The following is a 17,166-nucleotide window of genomic DNA, read 5'->3' on the forward strand; positions in this document are numbered from 1 at the left end:
TGGCCTTAATTTAAAGACATATACGATTTTTAACACAGCCTCTGGGTCTTTGTGATATGTTACTTTTTATAGCAGGAAAGCTTCTTTTTCTTTAACGTTTCTAGAGATTCTCTTGATGACAGACAGCAGAAATACAAAAAAAACAAGAGCCCTCCAAGTTTTTCCCCAAAGTAAAAAGAAAGGTGCAGTGAGGCTGGAAAGCAGGTACAGAGTGTCCGTCATTGAGGGTTTATAAAATCGGTCTTTTTTGTTAAATAAAACATGCTGATCCCAATGTTCTGAAAGCATTAAAGTACATTTCATGAATCAAACCAGAGGAGGTTTGTGACCCTGTATAAACCAGCTCTCTCAGAACGCTCCATTTTGGTGTGTGTGTCTCTTTAAATTTAATCTCTTTACATTTTTCTCTGTGTTGTAAGACTTATGCAGACCACAAACAAAAGGACTGGATGGGTTTATTTCATATTTTGTCGGTAGGTAGACACCCAGGTTACCCAAATATATGTTCAGAAACACAGTCAATGTGGATTTTTCACAATATGTGTCCTTTAAATTTGATTATTAAAAGCTCAATATATATCATACTCTCAAAGGGCACAATATACCAATTTATACAATTATAACATATTAATTGTTATATGTATTTTATGAGTCTCGATAACACACAGCTCTAACAATCACCCGTTGTTTTAAGTCAGTCAAAAAATATTCAATGGTTACATCTGTCATCTGTTGTCAGTGTTAAACTGCTTTGCAAATGTTGCTAATCAATTGTGCTAATTGCATTTTTAAATTGCAATGAAATTAGGGTAGTATAATGGGGGGGAGGCACAGAATAGGAAGGAGAAAGAGACTAAACAGAAGACAGATGGAAGGACAGAGAAAGAGGGAGGGGTTTAAAGTCAAAGGGCAGGAGAATGAGACATGAGAATGAAGAAGGGAGGATGGGTCATGATGGAGATGTAGTGATACTGGAGAGAAAAATGTGGTGCGGGAGAGAGAGAGAGTATAAAAGGTTAACACGTGGGCCAGGAGAGATCTACAATGCTGGTAACAAACCCAATTTCCCCCCAACAAAAGATCGATGGACCACATTAAATTCAATGTCGTTCCAATCCAAGGCAATGAAAACAATTACCGTGTCCACGCCTGATCAAGAATGCATTGGCTGAGATTTGATGTGTGTGGGGACTGCAGCAAAGCTTTAACAAGGGGCTGAGACGCAACAGGAAGGTTGATTGTGTACAGCAGCAAGAGGTGGGTTTGTGCTCTCTATTCATACTGTTCAACAGTAAAGTGCAGTCGTCCAAGAAAAGACAAGATATCACAGGAAAGCACAACTAGTAGAAGAAACAGTGGCTTTAAGTGCCATCAAACGACAGAAAGAACCAATGTAGCTGCTCAATTATCATATTGTTTCCTTTTAATATCTTATCCAATTCAATTTCAAAGATATTATTTTAGTCAGACAAACATGCGTAAAGTTGAGTCCATTTTTATAAAATACTAACAGTTGGTTAACAAACAATTTTTTTAAGAGTTTATTCAGCTGTTCTCTCTGGGTACCCATTCTTTAACATTCAAGATCAAGGTATTGGCCTGCACAGAGTCCCTTTCCAATAGCAGCAGAAAGTTCAAATATGTCAGCCTTACTAAGTGGTTCGCTCCAATCATTTTCATCTAAACGTTCCTCAGCACTGGATTGCTGGAGAAAGAAAACAATTTGGTTGAAATAATGCTCTGCTGTAAGAGTGGGCATTTTAATATGGTAAATTATGGGGATCCCTTGGCTTTTGCAGCAAGTCTCAAGTGGACACTTCAGGAACTGCAGTTTCAGCAATGGCTTCATTTTTCAACACCAGATGTTGCTGCTTGATTCGGACCTATAGGTTAGCCTTTTCACTTGCAAATGTTTCATCTACAAGGTTCCCTTCTGATATTCTTTTCCCAGGTCCTGGCCTTAGTGTGATGATGTCATTAGTATAATAAAAATAAATACAACCCCAATCATTATTCGGAGATTAAATGAGGAAATGTGAACATCTAAAAATCTGACATAATCAGCCAAGTCATGATGATGAAGCTACAAATGGGAGTTGTCTTCCGGGAAAAAAAACACTTTGTAATATCCCTGCCCATTAAATTTCAGCAGATTCAGACAGCAGAGTGTTACAAAAATGAAATAACAAATCATTTCAACGCTGCATCCCTTACAAGGCAGCAGGAAGACATCAGAAAAACCTAAATGTCACTCTGCATAAAAAGCTTCAATTCTCTGTTGTACGTTGGGAAAGATTTGGATTGACTTACTGCCAATATTCTCCCTGAAATGCCGGCAGAGGAGTTTGGTTTTCCAGTTGTTATCTGGGATGACACCAAGCGATGCAGCTGACAGACGGCCAGCGAACAGACCGTGATTGGGTGTCAGGGTCAGTTGTGTTTGGAGGCAGAGAAAGTAGAATTGGCTGGGCAGCAATCGATAACCAGCCACACATCCCACTAACAGGTGAATAGTCTTTTCTGATGGAGGCGATGCCAGTTTGAAAGAAAAGCTCAGAGCAAACCAAATCCTCTGATGACTGCTGTCACTTCAGATTGTTGTCAGAGACACAGCAGACAAAGCCATCAGCTGAAGGCTGTCACATTGAACGTCGGGGTGAGGGCAAACTCTACAGCTAGTCCCCAATGTATTCGACATCTTCTGCTGAAGGAACGAGCAAATAAATGACAGGGAGGCACCAAGAGTTCTTCTTTTACCTTATAAGGTGATAAGTCGCCTTTTTAGAGCACATTGTGTCAGTCCAATCTTATTACAGAACAATGATTAGACTATTGGTTCATTATGTTTTCTTTTTAACTCCACACCAATCCACAGGAGTCGCACTCTTCACCTGTGAGAAGCAGGTTTATCAGCGTTATTTTTAAGCACCAGCCCCTGACCAAACATCAAACCATTTCCAGTCAAGCATTCTTTGTTTTTTTTCAAGTCATGTCATTATTATTTATAACTATCACTGATTATCAATGAGTTAGACAAAAGGTTTTATTCAGACAGATATAGTTCAGACTGAAAAGTTCTGCTGAAGAGCTTCTGAAACACATCGATTTTTATTTGAGCTGACATTTTAATCGTGATGTGATTAAGGTCTGGAATTAATGCAATTATTTTCATTGCATTAAAAGCGTGTTGTATTTGTGATCTGCTGAGGGACTGCAGATGTAAACTAGCTTTAAGCTAACGCTAGTACAATTCAACAAATGGATGTATTTATGTAAAATATTTTACATGGTCCCTTTACAAATAAAATCAATTCACTTAAATACTGTCCCTATAAGTGAACCTTCTTTAATCCACCGTAGTGTCTCCCTGTAGTCACGGTGATGGAACAGAATGACTCTACTGTGACTCTGAATGTCTCTTTTCGCTTTAAGAAACTTTCAGACAGCTCAGCTGACGAGTCAAAAGTACATTTTGCAGCTCCCTGGAGCTGTTTTCATCCAAAACGAGTTCCTTTTTGCGTGGTTAAAGTAGCACTAGCTTAAGACAGAACAAAAAATTCAAAATAAAAGCATAACAAAATCTGTTTCAAATGCAAAATAATGACATTATTTTATTCATATATGTTTCATCACCTGGAGTAAAAAGCCATCCGCAATTGATTGATAAGTTGACAATCTTCCCTTGATTTACTGCTCTACCTCTCATGTATCTGCTCGCTCTGCCTTCATGAGAAGGGTCAACTGACAATCACAAAAGTCCTGCAGAGAAACACCCTCCTCATCCCCACACTTTAAATGCACTGATTGTAGCAGCATTTTATTTAAGTTTGTGAATGCAGCTGGTTGGTTAAATGCCATAACCTGCCACCATCATTTAAATGTGATGCATCGCTAAGGATAACTTGTCACATGGCCCAACTGCTGGACTGAAATCAGAACTACAGGTGAACAAACCTTATTCTGCAAGATTTATTTTTGGGCTTTTTGGAGCCTTTATTTGAGCGATAGGACCGTGGATAGAGTCAGCAATTGTGGAGAGAGAGAGAGTGAGGAATGACATGCAGGAAAGGGGCCACAGGTCAGATTCGAACCGGGGCCGCCTACATTGAGGACCGTCACCTTTGTACATGGGGCACATGACACACTAACCACAACGCTACCAGTGCCCCCTGTTCTTCTACTTTTAAAACAAACTGCGTGTGATGAAGTAAACAGAGCATGCACAAGCAAGGGTAGACAGTGGCTTGCATGTTTGGATGTGCATCCATGAATAACAAGCAAATGTTAAAGTGCTTTTCTCCACATTCAATCCCCTCTTACATAACAGTTCCTGCACAGATATTTCAAATAAAAACCCCTCCAGCATCTCAGAGTGAAATTCCCAAGGTCAAGAATGAGCTTCAATAAGAACAGTTTTCTGTTAAAAGTGAAGCTAAGAAACAGAGAGGTGAGTTTGAGTTACACTGCTGCACTGAGGGAATTCTTCATGTTTAAAAATGTGCATTATGTTTAATTTATTACGTGTACCATTAATGGAGTCCTTTCATTGTATGAAAATCCTTTTGAAATATTTTGAATTTTTGTCACGACTTGCACAGAAACAAACACTCGGGGACCCATGAGGCAAAGAATTAATCAAGATAAAAAAGCTAGCTGCCAGAAATGCTAATGTTCTGTATACATATTCATGGGATAGATGAGACTGGACCTGAGATCCCTCTGGTACCTGTGGCATCCTAATTATATCAAAGTGTGAGATAATGCTATTATTAAAAGCTCCTGATGAGATGGTGAGCAGCAGATTGGAAGAATGCAACGGCATTGTGTATCTGACCCTTTATGTTTGTGAAAGCAGCTTTTGTCAAGTGGAGAGACGAGGGATGCAACAATGCAGTCAGCCCACGCTTCAATACGAACCTCTTTTTTTTGTCACAGTTTTTGGTTTTAGTTCTGACGGCCCGGGCTGGTGGATTGGTGCAGGGATGCCGTACCAAACAGTTCAATATTACGTTAAGAATTGTTGCATCCCCAGTAGAGACATACATCACAAACAACACAACACACTGAACATTAACACAGAAGCTTGGCATTTGTAAATCTCTGCCATCTTCAGCACCTGACAACAACAGGTCAAAGTATGAGAAAGGAAGAAAAAAAAAAGCAAGCTGCCGTCAGGGGAGCTTAATAACAATACAATAACGAGCAAATAATGTGGCTTCCATGGTGAATTTCAAAGAGCAGGGAAGAATTTCCCTGAGCTCAGTCTGAACAAACAATGATTCTAAAAAAGATATCTTTCCTGAAAACACTGCAAAAACTTAATTAAGTGTGTATCCGTCTTATTTCTGGGCAAAAATGTCTCATTATATTTCATTTAAGCCACATTCACCAAACAAGTCCAGATGAACTCATTATTTCAACATCCTAAAAGTGATTAAAAAAAGAAATAAAAAAAGGTCTGGTGTTGTCGTCAAGACCACACTAACCAAGACATACCTGAGACCAGAGTGCTCCGAGACAAGACCAAGACAATTAGGGATTGAGACCAGGACCAAGGCAGGGCGAGACTGAGACAAGACCAAGACCACAAATATCACTGAAACATCATTGTGTGCAGCAGGTGTTTCACTCCCATAGACAGTAACACCGGGAAGGCTGTGGCCGAAACTGGGGGATCCCGAATACAGCAATCAGAGGACAAGGTTCAAGATTTACCCCAAGAACAGTGGACATAATAGTAAAATAACCCGCCCAGAAACCTTTCAGATCAGGACAAAGAAAAAACATGTGGCTAAGGTGACAAGGAGAGCCATGGCATTTATAAGTGGAAGTTATTTGACAGCCTTTCAGTGGCGGTGTTGACTGGTCTTGATTTCAAATCTGGAGTCCGCCCAATCTGAGACAGAGTAAAAATGATCTTGATTCTAAGACGAGACCGACACCTTCAAAAAGTGGTCTTGAGACAGCAGAGACAAGGGATTCAACAATACAGTCTTGAGGGTCTGTTTGAGTTTTGAGTACCACAACACCAATAAGACCTGATTGATTGTAAAAGGGAAAGTCTTTTGCCAATCTAAACAGATGATGTCCGTCTTTTCTTCCACATCTCCTGTCTCTCCACTTTCCAGTCGACTGTAGCAGCTGCTCTGAGGATGGTTCCAAATTGGCTTAAGATTATGTGGGTTGTATACAAATTATTGTGCATTAGAGCCATTTTCTGGAGGAATAAGTTCTGTCAGAGAAAAAGAACAGCCTGACCTGATTGGAGTGAAAAGCAGAGATTTCAGCACATTTTTCTCACAGCTCTCAACTCTCATTGAACAGCTGAAAATTGTCGATTGAGGAGATATTAAGATGTGTACCCTCTTTCACAGCATGTCATGTCTATCACGTCTCTCTGCTGTAGAGTAAAGACAGAAAGCAGAGAACTCTTGAGACACCTTAGAGTTAACAACACACACATTAAATATTTCATATTTCATTTGACCTCTGGGGATCACTGCATTGCCAGGAGAGTACGGCACGAATGATTAAACCTGAAAATCCACAAAACCACACCTCAAGCTCCTCCCGTTACAGAGAGGCTGGTGACCAACTGAGACTGTACTCCAAAGACTTCACCAACAAAACCTTCCTTTTCACTGTCTTCCTTCACTTGCTCAGGAGGCAGATGAAACAAACGTGCAATCCTCTGAGGAGAGGCAGAGCGAGGTGATGGGAAAAAACAAAGAGCAAACAACACTAAAAGAGGGAGAGGAAAAACAAATTGTGTGGAAGGAGAGGAGCGGGAGAGATGAGGCCTGAAAATTGGTTAGCGCAAGGAGTGAGGGAGAGATAGGGACGGGAAATAGAGGACGAATAGGAGACAGGATTAACACAAGGATGATCAAGGGAGACAAAGAGAGACAGCAGCAGGATGACAGCACAGCTAACAGGTGAGTGTGTAGCAGCAGCAAACATAGCTATGCAGTAAGAGCACAACCTAATTCAAGATTTGTTTGCAATTGTTGTCAACATGTTGTAACATTCATCAAACATGGCAGCTTTGTCAGTGTCCCCACACTTTGAAAGCAGATCACCTGGGAACACTTTAAGCGTTGGTTTTTCACATGCAGGGTCAGTGTTAAGTTAGTAATACATGATATTGTGTTAAAGGTTTGTAAGATATCTACTGAATGAAATGATAAAGTGACCTTACTGTATGATCAGACATTAAGGAAACATGTTGAAGTTCTGGCTTCTGTGACAACAATGCAGCAGTCAGTATGTCCTCCTTCTTTTCTGGTCCTGAATGCTCTGGATTTGTTTGGACCAGAGAAGGTAGGCGCTTTTAAGACACCCCGACACAATCGTTTTGGACACCCCTCGGTTTGTCAGATATGAGAGCAGTTATCAGGTCAACAGGTGTTGCAGCGATGGAAGCGGTCAAGAGAAGTGGTTCACCACCTAAAAAGCCTCTGCATGTTTCTGCAGAAACGTGCTCAAACTAGGATCAATAGTATAGTAATATTGGAGATGCTTTTGAAAAATGGAGAGAGGTTAGAACACAGAAAGGTTTACAGACCGATGCAGAGCTGGATAAACACTGAAGCTTCAGAGTCCGGAACATGGTAACCTGTGTGCACATTGAAGGAAGAGGAGGCAGGGGGAACGTTTTTTAAAAATTGAGCTTGCTAGATATTTTATGAACTTGAAGGTGCAACAAAAATGAACTAAATTATGTTTCGGTTGTTTATAAAGTTTATAAAGCCAACATGGACTTCAGATTTTACTCAGAGATTGTTTGTTTGACCCATATTTGACAGTCTAAATTTTACTGCACATGGGTTAGCTAGAGCTAGAGAGATGCCTACAGAGATATACTGCCTCCTTTTGAGAATTGAGAAAGGGCTCTTTTTATTTTTTTTTCCAAAATATTTTTATTGAAAAAAATACAAAACGATACTTCCAATCAAAGAAATACAATTTACCAAGTTCCTTTTTTTAAAAACATATGTACACACAGTCACATAAACACAGAAAATAACCAAAAAACAAAAAAAGCAAAACAAAAATACTCTGATATGAATGTAGAAGAAAATAATTAAATTAAATCACAGAGTAAAGTGTAATAAAAAATTCACAACCCCCCACCCACACCCCCACTCAGCGCATCATGACCAACACACATATTAATGGTTATTTATGCAATACAAAAGGTGCAACAGTAGCAGGCACACATTCAATCGGGTAGTACCTCTAAATTAGTGAAATAGGAAATAAAGGGTTGCCATTTGTGGAAAAATTTGACTGTACATCCTCTCAACGTGTATTTAATTTTCTCAAGTTTAAAAAAAAAACATCATGTCTTTGAGCCACCGGGAGATAGACGGATATTTAACAGACTTCCAATGCAACAATAAGGAACGTCTTGCTAGTAAGGATGTGAAAGCTATAATGTCCTTTTGTGTAGAGGTAAAGCCAAGATAATATCATACAACTTTGAGATGAGGAGCAAATGATAGCGTGGTTTCCCATCGCTGTTCTGGAGGTAAAGAGGGGAAATTAGGGAAACACTTACGAACAAAATTGCGAGTCTGAAAATAGTGAAACAGATGAGTAACAGGGAGGCCGTAGCGAGATGACAATTTGGCAAAACTATCAAAGACACCATCTACATACAAATATTTGAATTGTGTAATACCCTTGTCATACCACACTGAAAATGTCGAATCCGAAAGTGATGGAGGAAATAAATGGTTGTTATTTAAAGGACCCAAGGAAGATGCAGCAACAAATTTAAAATGCCGTCTAAATTGATACCAGATCTTGAGTGTGTTAAGAACCACTTGATTATCAGTACATAGAGAGGGTTTTGTAGGTAAAGAGGAATAAAGTAGAGCAGGAACAGAAGATCCCCTACAGGACGATAGTTCCAATTTACACCAAGAGGATTCAGGAGATTTTAACCAGTAGCAAAGTTTAAGGATGTGAGCAGCCCAGTAGTAAGTTAGAAAATTAGGTAATGCAAGTCCTCCATTAAGTCTGCATCTCTGCAGTGAAGTTTTACGAACCCTAGGTGATTTCCCACCCTAAATAAAAGAACAAATTATCTTATCCAGTGAATCAAATAAATATTTTGGCAGAAAAAGAGGAATTGACTGGAATAAAAATAGAAATTTTGGTTAAATATCCATTTTAACCACACTGATCTTGCCAATTAATGAAAGGGGGAGGTTACCCCATCTCTGAATATCGGATGTAATCTTTGAGATAAGGGGAGTGAAATTAGCAGATGCAAGGCTAGATAAAGAACGAGTCACATTTATACCTAAGTATTTAAACCCCGATGGACTAAATTGAAAAGGTAAATCTGACTGTTGAAGATGACATGCTGCAGTATTAATGGGAAAACACTCACTTTTCCCCAAATTTAATTTATAACCCGAAAAGGTGCTGAAGTTCTCCAGAATACTTAAAATAGCAGGGATAGAAAGTGTAGGATCGGTTACATACAATAACAAATCATCCGCATACAGAGGTAATTTATATTCAATTCCATTACGAGTGATTCCTTTGAATAAGGGGGAAGATCTTAATGTAATAGACAGAAGCTCGATAGCAATAGCAGAGAGCAAAGGTGACAAAGGACAACCTTGGCGACTTCCACGTCCAAGCGCAAAAAAATCGGAATAAACATCATTAGTATGGACACTGGCTTTAGGGGCGAATAGAGGAGGCGAATCCAAGAAATACATTTATCACCAAATCCGAATTTCTTTAAAACTGCAAACAAGTACTCTCACTCTACCCTATCGAATGCCTTTTCAGCATCTAAAGAAATCACAAGTTCAGGAAGTTCAGCCGAATGTTTTGAGTAAATTATATTAAAAAGTGTACGGGTATTAAAAAACAATTGACGTCCCAAATTTGTTCATTTTAGTGTTGTCTGTAGGAAATTCAGATTTATATAATGAAGAGTAAAATGATTTAAAAGTAGCATTCATTTCCAAGGGATCTGTAGTAATAGTGTCATAAGTGTTTTTAATACTAGGTATCAAACGGGAAGTGGCTTGTCGTCGTAACTGATGTGCCAGTAAACGACCCGCCTTGTCGCCATGTTCATAATATGAGCCACGTCTACGTAGTAACAAGCGCTCTGCCTCTTTAGTTGAAATGAGATCGAATTCTGCTTGCAAATCCAAACACTGCTTAAGTAGTTCCGGAGAAGGGTTCAGTGCATATCTTTGATCAAGGTTACTAATCGCAGACGTAAGTTCATTAAGCCTAGCATTAATCTTTTTATTAGAGAGAGCAGAGTAAGAGACCTTTGACCTCTCAGGTAACGTTTAAGTGTCTCCCATAGCAATGAAAATGAAGAGGAGTCATTTTGATTGAAAGACAAGAACTCATCAATAGAATTTGAAATGAGTTTGCAAAAGGTAGAAAGTTGAATATCTAATAATAAAGGTGAATGGTCAGATATTACAATACCTAAATAGTCAGAAGAATTTACACATGAATAAAGAGTACAGTCAATAGAGAGAGAAAGGCCTCTTAAGGTTGATGTTAAAACTCCAGTGTTACTCACAGCCGTAGCATGGCCGCTGGAGTATGTCAGTAGTTGTAGTAGAGCTGCAGGGCACGGATTGTCGTCTTGCTGCTAGCAGCTGCCTTATTAACACCATAAAAGAGAATAACAGAACTACTACTGGCTGGATGAGCCAAGGACGTCAACAGAGAGCCGCAGTGGAGGAAAGAGAAAGAAATAGGAGAACAACAGAGTCCAGATGAGGAAGAGGAAGATACGGAGGTCAATCTAGGGGGAAGAGATGAAGAAAAGGAAGAAAGAGGGCAATTAGGGGGTGAGTGCAGGAGGTAGAGCGAGGGAGACAGAAAGATGAGGAGGAGGATGGCCAGAAAAGGAGAGGATGACAAAGTGAGGGGGAAAGATAGAGTGATGAGTCATGAGGAAGTAAGAAAAGGAAGATGAGAAATTAAGATGAAGCAAGGAGATGACAGGAGGAATAAGACAGAGAGGAGAGGAGGAGATAGTAGGCAGGAGGCCAGATGTGTGTGTGTAGGAGAGACACAGAGAGAGAGAAAAAGAGAGAGAGAGAGCTTGCATATGGAGCAAGGAGAAGTGTGTTGAAAATGCATTATCAATACAGACTGAGACTGAGATAGCCACATCAGAGTGGCAGCACCCCAGCTCCACCAGGAAACACAACAAAGTCCCCCTGAGTGTGTGTGTGTGTGTGTGTGTGTGTGTGTGTGTGTGTGTGAAAAGTAGAGACAGAGTGTGAGAGTGTGTGTGCATGAGTGTGTGTGTGGCACAGCAGTAAGTTAGAGGCTGTTAAGTGTGGAGGGCTGCTACAGTTCTGCATCATTCAACACGATCTGTCACTCAGCTGGTGGCACTGACACACACACACACACACACACACACGCGCACGCACGCACGCACACACGCACACACATATGCATGCACACAAACACACACACTAACTCCTAAAAGGTTTTGTCACAGAGGAGATCTGAAGCTGCCACACGCAAGCATCTCTTCCACCCAGTGACATCCATCTGACAGTCATGGAGAAGTCTCTGCATTAACACGCACACACACACACGCGCGCACACACACACACACACACACACGGGCTGAGAATGATAATGGAAAAAACTGTCATTGTAATATTTTTCCTTTCTACAATAAATCATGATTAAAAAAAGATAAGAAATTCTCAGTCTACTTTAAAGTCTTTTTGTGTACTTTGAATCAAACAATCATTCCTTTTTCTCATTTAGGTCTTTAAATCATTATCTGATTTCAAATCTAAACTCCCTCTTACTTTCATCAAACACAGACTGCGTTTTCTGTACATTTCTTTTACATGCAAACACACAGGGACACACAGACTCTGCGTGCACAGTGGTCAGTGCTCTGACTACTGATGGTGACATCACACTTTTATTGTTGGTTCTGAAAACAAGAAAACATTTGTGGTTTTGTGGATTGCATCAAGCGCCACAAAAGTGGCAGACGGACGAGCTTCGCTTACGGAGGTTTCCTACTGTCACAGCTTTGGTTCAAAGTTTGGTCAGCCCTCAGGGGGCCCCCTACTGGCCTTGGGCCCAAGCAGTTCCCTTCCATGCCTATTGACGAGCAGCGCCTCTGCACTCGATTAATATTACATGTCCTGTGATGCACATGCACAAATCTCCAATTATAAAGGCGAAATGATAAATCCTTCAAGTCCTATGAAGATGTCTGTTTATTGAAATGTATGACAAACTTAACTATCATCAGAAGATAGCTCTGGGTTCAACCTCTTCTACTTTTCCCATTGACTGTTTTCCAGAGGGTACAATACTTTCAAGTCTACAGAAGTCATGTTCCTCTTCTATAGATTCTGGATCCATGTGCATATTTTATGTCCATTAAGACTAAAATAATTAGTCTATTTAGTTTGGAATAATAATAATGTAACCTGCAAATCTTAAGTGACTTGTGCATAAACTAATATGACAGATTTCAGTCAAAGCAACAAAATTCACTTTATCGTGGGTTAAAATGTATGAAATATATTATACTTCCATTTTGTAAAATAACTTGTAATATTTACTCCATACTTTACGACCTCTTTAAATTGCAATACATAGTCCATATTAGGTATATTTGTATTCATTGAGTACAGTCTTTTTTGCAGTTAGTCTGAGTCTAGTTTTTTGTTGTTGATCGCTGTCCTTTAAACTGAACTGAGTTTATTATTTCATTCACTATTTTCATTCACTCACATGTTCTGGATTGACAATAAAGCCTCCTTGAGTCCTTCAATGAGAATCATTTACTGTGCTGTCGCTCCTCTGACCTTACACATAAATGATTGTGTTAATGTTTGCTTTATCACTCTTTACAGTGCACACACAAACACACTCCGACAGAATTAAACACACACACAGGTAAAAATAGAGATAGACATAGAGACAACATCAGCAAAGCATCCAAACCTGCATCACCAACAACAACACGCTGCCACATATTATTATCAAACACACACACAAACACACACACAAACACACACACACACACACACACACACACAACACTACACTACATTTGCACCAACAGAAACAGAAATAGCACAAACACACACATGCACGCACACACACTTGAGTATTTAAGGAAGGTCACGGTGTGGTCTGGAGGCTGATGCGTGACGGTGCTGTTCAGGGAGAGCATACCTAATCAAATCAAAAGGCAACTGATACACACACGCACACCCATACCACACACACACACATACACCAATTTAAAAGGCTTTTTAAAGGTGTTTTCAGAAGTGAATGGTATTTGTCACTAAATTGGAGAGCTTTCAGAGCATGCAGAATCTTGTTAGGCTGTGTTTTTGAGAAAGTGGCAGCCAGCGTCAGGTTAGAATTTGTTTGCTGGATTTGGGAAACACACACACACACGCACACACACGCGCACGCTACACTTTCTTCAATTCATGGAGGACACACCCAATGCCCTACTCGTCAAGAGGAACAAACTGGATTTAATGCGTGCACACACTGAGACACACACTCAAACAAATGGATTAAGGGAACACACACAGTTGGATTTGGGGAAGGCAACAGGCAGGATTAGCATGCTGGTGCTAACATGGAACACTGAGCTAACGATCTACTGGGGGCTCAGAGAATTTTCTTCAGTATTTTTTGATGTTGTGTGGAGATCAAAGTGTGTGAGTGACTTTGGTGTTTTGTAGTTTAGTCAGACGGTCTTTTGGAAGTTTTCTCCTCTAAAAAAAGCGTCTCGTGTCGGATTCCAGCAGTGAAGAAGCCTGACCGGACCTCACTCTGCTTCTTTTAACCCACCTTCAACACTTTGCATAAAATAATTGGATTTATGGTGTTTTACATGTGGTGTCCTGACTTTACTGCACTGGTGACTTCAACAACAAACACAGATTTCAGTGTGTGTATATGTGAACAATGGAGAAACAACACTACACCAAAAACTGGGAACCAACAGTGTGTGAAAAGAACCTGATAGAGGGGAAGATCACAAAATATGTCGGCATGATGGTCTCTGTTTGTCAATAACATTTAGGCTTAAGAAGACTGTTTTCACCAGGCCGTCTGTGCAGCGGCTTGTCATGATCTATATTTGTGTTTGTGTTGCAGCTACATTTTGGTGGCTGAAGTAGTTATCGTAGTAAGAGTGGAATTTAGACGGCTTTGCAAAGAGACAGCATTTAGATCTGTTTTTCCTGGCTGTGTCGAGACAAACTAGTCAAACAAGCACAGGACTTCCAGCTGAAAGACAGAACCTAACGTGAACACGCTTGTAAATAGACTGTACATGTCTTCTCACCACTCAAACACTGACACCCATTCACACACACACATTCATACAGTGTTGGTAGATGATTCAATACCCACCAGTGGCCACCAGTACTAACTATTCATGCACATTCACACACTGCTGGCTACACCACTGGGAGTAGTTTTGGGGTCAGTTTCTTGCCAAAGGACACTTGTGAATAGCAGAAGTGGATAGCAGGAGCATTGAACACTTTGAAAAGATTATAATCAAAGTGATCAACGAGGGCGTCAATAGCCTAGTCGCGGTTATGTCACGCACCCCATGTACAAAGGCTACAGTGCTTGTCGCAGCGGCAGTGGGTTTAAATCCGACCTCTGCCCTTTACTGCACTTCATCCCCTACTCTCTCATCCCAACATTTCCCGTCTCTCTACAGTTGTCCAAAGGCAGAAATCTTTAGGAAACAAAACCGTTCATGCAACATTCTCCAGGCAGCAGAATCTGGTGTCTAAAATCGGGATAAGGGTTTATCCCAGTTTCTGAAATTGGGATACGATGTTTACATGTACAAACGCAAAAAATTGATTAAAAAAAAACCTTATCAAAAGCGATGAAACTCCATATATTCCTGTGCAAGCGTACAGTTACAGCTAGCAAAGCAAATCTACAGACCTTAAATGAAAGGGAAGGATTACAAAATCCAACCTTGAAGTAAATATGTTGTTCTCCAATTAAAAGACTAAGTTCTGGATTAACTATAGAGCCCTGTACTGTTATGATTAATATTGATTCAGCAGCTTTACAAAGTTGATTTTAATGAGTCTCTGCAAACATGAATCCATCTTCGTTCTTCTTTTAGTCATGAAGAAGGGGTTGTAAACAACATGACAGTTTTTGTCATCCAGAATTAACGGTGCTCTTCCTCCAAAACTCAGTCTCCATGAGTCAGGTCAGGTCTTGTCAAGTCCATGTGTTCATGTGCATGCAGGTTGATCCTAAGTGACTCATCATGTGTTCACATCACATGCTGCGGCATAATTATTAAAGGACAGAGTTTTTTTTGTTAATTCAGACCGAGTGTGAACTTTGCAGGAAACGTGACATTTACTGCTGCTCTTTTAGAACGCTGCTCATTAATCGCTGGTGCATCATGTTGCTGCAAGTTGCTCTTCTGTCTCATTCTGGTCTGATCGTGTCAGACACATTTGGAAACGGTCTAATTAACCTAATGTATATTATGTGTATAATTGGGTCTTCTTCAGTACTGGTATGACATTTTAGATCCTTGAAGTACACTTACATGGGGATGGTTCCAAAGTTGTCTTCTCATAAGATTATGATGTTGATGTCTTACTTTAGCCAAGGTTGTAACATTATCTAATCAAACTGCTGCATTGCCTTTAGCACCAGCATTCAGTCTTATTTTATATCTTTTATCTACCTCTTTGGATTTTTATCTTTTGTTTTGCTGCTGGGCTGATTATTTGTTGTGTCCATACAATGACAATAAAGTATTTAACTATCTTATCCATCATTCAACAAAGTGATTCTAAAGACAGTTATTGACATGACTGATGAAGGGCAAGGGCCTGAAATGTTACATGTGGTGATCATTTCCAATAAAATGTCATATAAATAATGTAAAATTTCAATAAAGTAAATCTTAATCTTAATTGGTGCAGTTTCTGGAGTAGTCTTTCACTGTCTTTGGATGTTTTTTTGTCCAGCACCCAGTACTCAAGTTTTGGGATGTGCGTCTGAAAACTTGAGACAAGTATGGGCTCTTATTGTGCTACAACTCTGTGCTCCATACTTCACCCTTTCAAACATTCTCTGATGTCTGTCTGAGAAAAATAACTGAGGCTAAAGTGAAATTCTTCTCAAGGTCTTTGTTAAGTGCTCTGAATAAATCAGCTCTTGAGTTATCAGACAGCAGCTTCTACCTTTAGATAACCTGCATAGCGTTTTAACACAGGCACTGTTTTTGTTTGACAGTCAGCCTCCATGTTTCTCTTTCTTCACCATTTCTGAAAATACTTCTTCCTACTGTACGCTTTTGCACATTTGCAATTCAGTGCCCCGAATATTTACATATATTGTAGATATCTGAATACTGAGTCCGTAGGTGATGATGTTGGAGCCTTTTGGTTGTTTTGTTATGAAACATCATATTTGAACAGGCATTGATTGTATTCAGGAAAACATTCCACGACAAGACCAGGCGAGGCTGAATATCAATGACCTGATTTCTGTCCCGATAACCTGACGTCTTCTGAGAATTTAACTTGTTGGACTGGCTACACATTAGATGATTTTCAAATCTTAACCAGTTTTAAGAAATGTGGGAGCAAACACACATGACACTGGTTTCAACCTATTTTAACCTCATAATCTTTAAAACGCACACACAGACCGCGAGAGAGACAAGATTGTCAGTACTTTAAACTGAAGTAAAACACTCTACAGATCTTTTTCATAACCAATAGAAGAAGAAATGAGTCGATAAAATATTTGCACAAACTCCTGCACAAAAAAATTGCAAATAAACACATTTATTTATATGTTCTTCTTCTAATCTTTTAAGAACTGTAAATTGTGACTTTTGACAAGATACTATAACAATGAGTAAGGTCTTTTATCTGCTCTTTTGTAAAGTATCTTGAGATAACATTTGCCATGAATTAGTGCGATACAAATAAAGATTGATGGATTGATTGATTGATATGTCAGTGCCCCAGTTGGGCCACCCGAGTCGAAAAAGTCGCAACACAACCCTGGTTATGGAGCATCTCCTTCACACAAATCAGAAGAGCCTTAAGAGAACAAGACAAAACATTACAATAGATCTGCAGTATG

At 39.7% G+C, this 17,166-nt stretch overlaps 1 protein-coding gene across 8 annotated transcripts in view; it reads right to left on the minus strand.

The window, feature by feature from the left end:
- The window catches only part of LOC109997504 (stromal membrane-associated protein 1), a 101,012-nt gene that overhangs the window by 32,555 nt on the left and 51,291 nt on the right, over positions 1–17,166 (minus strand). The gene's annotated exons all lie outside the window — the stretch shown is intronic.

This window comes from Labrus bergylta, chromosome 10, assembly GCF_963930695.1.
Source record: "Labrus bergylta chromosome 10, fLabBer1.1, whole genome shotgun sequence".
Taxonomy (NCBI): Eukaryota; Metazoa; Chordata; class Actinopteri; order Labriformes; family Labridae; genus Labrus; species Labrus bergylta.